This window comes from Rhea pennata, chromosome 8 (genome assembly GCF_028389875.1).
Source record: "Rhea pennata isolate bPtePen1 chromosome 8, bPtePen1.pri, whole genome shotgun sequence".
NCBI lineage: Eukaryota > Metazoa > Chordata > Aves > Rheiformes > Rheidae > Rhea > Rhea pennata.
Window position 1 is genome coordinate 29,984,030 of NC_084670.1, and position 7,096 is coordinate 29,991,125.

General features: G+C 49.4%; 1 long non-coding RNA gene across 1 annotated transcript; it reads right to left on the reverse strand.

Annotated features, from left to right (window-relative positions):
* Positions 1–485: 485 nt before the first annotated feature.
* LOC134143804 (uncharacterized) lies at positions 486–6,809 on the reverse strand. The gene is made up of 4 exons (XR_009959183.1): positions 6,747–6,809; positions 3,893–3,981; positions 2,819–2,948; positions 486–840 (listed from the first exon to the last, which is right to left on the reverse strand). It is a non-coding gene; the product is annotated as an uncharacterized LOC134143804 (long non-coding RNA).
* Between the last annotated feature and the right edge of the window lie 287 nt (positions 6,810–7,096).

Consider the following 7,096-nt stretch of genomic DNA (forward strand, 5'->3'; position numbering starts at 1 on the left):
TTGTATATCTCCAGAGAAGGAGACTCCACAGCCTCTCTGGGCAACCTGTTCCAGTGCTCTGTCCCTCTCACATGAAAGAAATTCCTCCTCATATTCAAATGGAACTTCCTGTGGTTCAATTTGTGCCCATCGCCTCTAGTCCTTTCACATGGGACAACTGAAAAGAGTTCAGCCCCATTCCCTTGGGATCAAGATCCAGCAACAGTCTGGCTCAGCACAGCCAAGGCAAGCAGCAGTCCCACTCACCCAGCAACGCTGTTGCTTCTCAGGAGCTGCAAGATGAAGTGTTTCCCGTGGGCAGGGGCAGCTAGGTCCCATCAGAGTCAGGTCTGTGCAGCTCCAGCAGCTGCTGCAGGAAAGCTGCTATGGGACGTCCCAAGCTGTGCCATGCCTCCAGGCCATGGCTGTCCTCACCCTGCACAAACAACTTATGCAACGTGTGCTGGGCTCAGGGGGGTGCCCTGCCCAGCTGCTCCCAGGGCTGAGTACCACAAACACGCTCAGGGACATCACTCCCTTGCTAGCCTCTTGCAGCCAGCTCTGCAGATTGGTACAATTTTGTCTGCAGGCAGCCTGTGTAGCACTCCTGTGCAACGTGCACTTTTCCCTGCAGTCAGCCTTTTCTCTGTGCATCAGTTCCTGCGAAGGCTGCAAGTTGCCCATCCTGCCTCCCTCTTCTCCATATCCAGGGCAAGGTACAGTTTGCACCCTCTTGCAGCAGTTGCTGTTGTCTATTCCAAGGTTCAGGTCTCCAGGCGTTTTGCTTTACCCTCTCTTCAGCTGATACTGTGTTGTGACACTCAAATTGACAAAAGGATTTTGATACTCTTGCCGAAGTGGCTGCAAAACACAGGAAAATTTTGGATGTCAGGACAACCACGTGCAGCTAGCAATGCAGCTAGCACCAACTCCCCAGCAAGATGGAAAATCTGGTGCATTATCTGGCCGCCTGCTTTTTGCCCTCTGCAACAAGCCCATTATCATCAGCCCCTAGTTGTTCAGTTCCCATACTAATCTGGTTGCATTAAGCCACTCCGCACCTTCCTGGGGCCAAGGCTTTGGCAGCGTGTCAACCAGCAGAGCATTGCCCTGCACTTGTACAGTGTCCTCTGGCATGGTGGAAGAGCTGGCTTAGGCCAACGCATGAGTTTGTCTCCCGCTCTCTTCAGGCATTGCTGTAACCATGCAAAAATGCCCATCCAAGCAGGCAGTATCAGACATATATGTTACATTATGATTTTGAACTCAGCAATAGCCAGCTAGTGCTCCGGGGTGGCTTGGGGCTTTGTAGCACAAGTCTAAGGGACCTGTAAAAAGCTGTAACTAAGGGAGGAAGCAGGTTTCAGCTCAGCACACAGAGACTGGCAGCTCTGCTGTGAAATGGCTTCAGCTAACCCCCTCTTCCCTCCCCATTCCTTCCCTGCCTGTTAGATGCTTTTTTTCCCCACCAACACCCCCACCAGCCATTTCCAGGGGAGGTTCAGGAGGGCAGCAGACTGGAGCCAAACTGGCAGCTCCTGTAAGTCACCTCTGTGTGTCTTAGCACCGTTCGATTCACACCAGCCCAGCCTCCTGCTCAGCAAATGCCTGCAGCTGCTGCAGGCAAAGAGTCAGAAACAAGGAAAAACAGCAAAGCAAAGGGGAGGAAAAAAACAGGAACAGGCAAGAAAGTCTGAAAAGATCTGGTTGGGCCTGGGGGAGACCAAGTCCAGTTATCTTTGATCTGCCCAGCCCCCCTTTCTCCCTTGTCCCACTCCAAAATCTCTGATATGGCTTTGCTCCCTGCCTGTGATTAAAAACAAGGTTTCCTTGAGCAGCAATGAAATCTCGTCCTTTCAGGACAGGCTGCATTAGTGAGAGAGAGTTTGTGTGCAAAAACGAGGGCCGCGTCCAAACTCGGACCCGCACCTCCCTTCCATCCTGGAGAAAAACAAGCAGTGACAGAGGATGAAGAAAAGCGTGTGCAAGACCGACAACACGCCGTTCCCGGCAGCTCGATCAACACAGAGCAAAGCGCCTGCCCCTTGCATCGCTGCGGCAGAGTCCCCGGCCCGCTGGCAGCGAGCGGATTGGCTGCCGGCGGGGAGGGGGGAAAGGGAGCTCGGTCCAGCGTTGCTGGGCAGATTTGGAGATTTGGGGGGATGGAGGGAGGGAAGTGGGGGGGGGGGGCAGGCGTGCGCCTGCGTGGCGAAGGGAGCGTGCACAGTGCTTGTTTTGTGATGCTGGATTCCAGCTCGCCTCCGCCGGGACGTGGCGTCAGCTGCTTTGTCTCTCACCATCGCTGTTTGGGAGACGGCGATCGGGGCGACTTGGCCGGCAGCGGGGGGAGAGAAGGGGGGCTTCTCTCCCTCTCCCTCCGGGGAACAAGCCGTCCATGCCCAGCTGAATGTCCCCATTGTCCCGCCGGGGAGGGAGCAGGAAGCACAGCCCTCGTCCCCGCGCGCGCCTCGGCACCTCCGCGGCCCCGCGCCAGGCCAGGATGCACCGCGGGAACGCAGCGGGGGTCCGTTCCCGGAGCAGACCTGGGGGAGGGAGGGAGAAAGCGAGGGGCCAGGAAAGAGGAGGAAAGGGGAGAAAAAAACAACTCCCTCCCCTGAGGCTTTGAAAGTGGAAACATCACCGTGCAGGGAAGCGGGGGAAACACAGCCCTCCTTGGCAGGATCTCCAAGACACGGGGCTAAAACGCCATCTGCAACAGGTAATGGTCTTGGTGCTCAGGGGCTGCCCTGCAGGCCTGAGGGTCTGCGAGCTCTGCTGGGGCATAGCAATCAATACCCAAACCTCATATACATGTATTTTAAACCAAAATTCTGTGCACCTGGCAAATTTTAGCCGCGCTGAAGGGCCTTGGTTCACCTTGACGATGTCTCCCTCCTTCACCACAGCAGGCTGAGAAACTTCAAAGCCGCTCAGTGCTCCCACACGGTTTGACAGCATGAAATTAAATCCTACAGCAGTAGACAAAAACTTAAATGGCAGCAGGAAAGGATTTTTTCTTGAACATGTAAAAGCCAATTGATTTGTCTAGGCCAGAACCCAAGTGAAAAAGACAAATCCTTTCCCAGCTCTCCGTGCCAGACCTCTGCTCCATCCTCCTGTGCAAGGAACTGACCTCCGGGCACCTCTGGACAAAGTGTGTGCTATGCAGAAAGTAGTGCACAGGAGTAAGGCTCAAAACAAGAAGGACTTTTACCCCTAAAAGTTATGTTAATATTTTTTTTTAAATAAAGCATAAAGATTTTGGAGTAACATTTTGAAGAGCATCTGCACAGCTTCATGGCCCCAATTCCATGTTACTAGGCAACTTGGTCTGCTAAGAATCTGATCTTGTCCTTCAGAGGTCAAGCTGTAGGGCTGGCACCCATCCAGCTTTTCTTATTTCTTAAATTTGCTTGCTCATTAGAGGATAAATCAGGAAATCCACCATCCTATCCTGTGCAGAAGAAATATAAATACTGCCATGTAAGCAAGTGTGATTCATTCTATGTGAACAACATGGGAACTCATAGTATTTCCAGTTTCTTGGAGTTTATTACATGACTCTTACATTTATTTAATGGAATTTTATAAATGGAGCAGACACTCACTTCATTAGACTTAGCACCTGCAGTTATAGCATTCCTGGGCAGCCACATGCACTTTTGAATATGCTTGTGCTGAAATGTGAAATGCTCCCAGGCAGAGGCTTAAAAAAATGTGCCTATTTGTCCAGGTCCAGCATTTCCCAGGTGAGTGCATGGAGGGACACTGCAGCAGCAAGGGAAACTTCTACCTGGGAAAAACAGCCAGCCTGTGCCAGTGGCTTTATTCAGCAACCCCCGAATGCCTAGGGAACCCGTGAGTTCCTCAGAAGGTATATCTCACCCTCAGTATATCTCAGTATTTCACTTACCCATGCAGCCACCCAAAGGACAGCAGGCATCATCTGTGTTGTGAGTCCGCCCTGGCAGCTCAGTGGAGTGACACCTTTCTGGAGGCCACCTGTGAGCAGAGGACATGGCAACAGTAAGGTACATGGCAGTTGGCCCAGTGCCACCTGGAGGCTAGCCTGAAAGACACAGCCTCCAGTATCTCTAAAAGCCAAGTAAAACCCAACACAAAAGCTCTTCGAGAGTCATGCTCATTAGAGAAGAGGGCGAGGTGTCTTTGATTTATGTGTGATCTGAGACTTCTATTCACAGTTCCTCATTAGGGCTTAAACAACCTGTGGACCTGTCCCAGCTCTTGGTTGGCAGTATCTGTGCTCTAATCAGCTTGCAATCAACTGTTGGGTAGGTCACTCAAGGAAGAAAAAACAGCTCATACAATTAAAAAGCAAGCTCTACCTTCTGTGCTGCCTCAGCTCAGTAGGAAGTCTCCTGGGTTGACCCAAGAGACTGACCTAGGCCTTCTTCCCACCTCTTGTTCACTCCCCAGTTTGGCCAATAACCAATGATTTTAATTAAAACCTCTTTTCAGTCACAAGAGCAGGCGTTTTGTGTGTTAATTGCAGAACAAACAGCTCCTCAGTGAAACAAATGACTGTCCAGTTGTCTTCCCTACTCCCAAGCCAAGTGTTGGGAACATTAGCACCAAGCACATGAACGGTCTTTCATTGTAAAGACACGTAAGATTGAGAGATGAATAGTCATCATCATTAAGAGCAAAAAGAAGAACATTTTCTTCTGCCTGGGATGAGTGGTATTTGCTGTGGTAATCGGGCTCAGAGCATGTGGTCACAGCCTGAAAAACTAAGCTGGGAGAAGAACAATTGTGCCTGCCCCTCACACCTATTTCACCCTTGGTGTGGGAAAGGTCTGGCCATATTGCAGACAAAGTGTGTATAAGACCAAAGGAGATCCTCATAGCAAGACCGCTGGAGGACTATGTTCCGATCCCCACAGGTGCAGAAACCTCTTGAATGGTGACTGTTCTCCATCCTGTAACATACTGCAGGCTTACAGGCCAAGCTGTGTAAGTGATTCTGTCCCATCTCTTGGGCAGCTCCTGGTGGGGTATTGGAGATCTACTCTATTTTAAAGATGAGTTTTAGTAGTAATGAAAGGTTGCTGAGTGACTAATATCTGGAGAATTAAGCTGTGACAGGAGTAGGTTCTCCACATTACAAGGAAACTCAGCACTAGCCCTGAGACCATCTCAAAGGGCAAGATGGCCCGAGGCTCCTCTAACGCTCCAGTTCATCTGCTCCCCTAGCTGTGGCTGGAATCATCAGTGTTTAAGACATTAAAGAAGAGAGTCCTGCCGCACTTGAGCCCAAGCACAGCTCTTCATTCACCTCATCATCTGTGTGGTCTTGCTCAGCACTTGCTTCAGTCTGGCTTTTCCTGAGAAAGGATGATCAGATTTGCCATTCCAGCAGAGGTCTTGGAGGTCTTGCACTGACTATTTTAGCATACACGGAGAGGCCCTGCCATGATAGCACCCTAAGGGTGCATCTACCCTTTACATTGCTGCATTCAGGCAGTGACTCATAGTCACTGTATAGTCAGGTGATAGTCCAAGGCCCTTCTCTGTAGCCTCTAGACAGTGAAGTCCTATCTTATCTACAGTTCTTGCTCCACAAACTCAAAGACCTCGTGTTTTCTACTGCTGAGCTTCACCTCTTTGCCATCCCTTCTGTCTTCCAGCTCATCCATTTCTTTCTTTGCAACACTTAAAACCACCTCGGTACTTCTGATATCTCCCAGCTGTCTCATGCACACATTTTATAGTTGCTTTCCTACTTTTCTATACCGTTCATTAAATTATCTAACAAAACAGGTCTTAAGGCTGATGCTTGGGGAACTTCAGAAGAACCCTCTCCTTCAGCCTGACGCTTCCCTTCACAGCACTTGCCACGAGCACCTGCTCGGCAATCAATCCTGGATATTACAGCTCCTCAGCCAGGCTCCAGCCTATTCAGCTGCATGAGTAACTTCCTCCAGAATATCCTACCAAATGCTCCACTGACATCCAAAACAGATGAACTCTACTGCAGTTCTCATCCCGTGAAGATACCTTAATAGCTTAGTGCCATCTGCCTTTAGCAAACCAGATCAACCTTTATTGCACATTTCAACCACCTCCAGATCATTAGTTCTTTCTCCACAATCCATTCTAGATCTTGCATGAAACAATGCTCCCCTAAGGAGAGCAATCTGGCTTCTCCAGTGCCATCCAACCATTCACAGCAACAATGGGCATCATTTGCCTAGGAGGAGACTTTCATGGGGGTGGGTATGAGATGAGAGGAAATCTTCCAGCTATGACATTTCTCTCTGTCTCTGAAAATAAACTGAGACAAACACATGATAAAGGTTAGCCATGTTGGTTAAGACAATACCTAGATCCCACAGCAAGGATCAGCACACAGAAAACCCACACTACGCTCCATCAGAAAGAATGTAGTATTTTTCAACACAACAGCCCACCTGGATGAGGTGCTGATCTGTTGCCAAACCTACCATCTCCAGAGTCTGGTCCCTCAAATCGTCCTCCCCATCATACTGATTATAATTACCTCCCAACCTAATTGCACCCTCCCCTCAGGGAGAAGTAAGCTCAGAGATTCTGCTAATGTAGAGCGGTTAGAAATTTAGCAGTGCTCTGGGAAGCTACTGGTAATTAGAGAGATATTTTTATAACCTATAGAAAGTGTCTTAAACTAAGAGAGTGGATCTAAGCATGCAAAAAGAGTTGGCACGTATCCAAACCATGCCGTTCATACCCCTTGCAGATAATAAATGCCATGAGCACAATTCACTCACAGGCACAGGAAAACCTGAGCGGCTGCTTTCCTGCTCGGGAAGGGCCGTAGTTTAAGATGTGACGCAATTTCACTCGTGTCATGGGTTGGTTGGTTGGGCTGCTCATTCAGAGTTCAAGCTGGGCTTTGCCAGTAAGCTGTCGCACAGAAAAGTGGCACATTCTTTAGTTGCATCAAAAAAAGTCACCGTCAAGATAAAGACAGGCTATTTCCATCCCTCCTCTCCATTTTGTAAACATGACATATACTTCAAGAAGCCTTATCTCAGTCTCTTTCTTAGTGTAAAATCATTGCCAGCTTTCCTCTTGAAAACAACACTAGCTTATTTGTAATTAAAGGATGACGACTGGA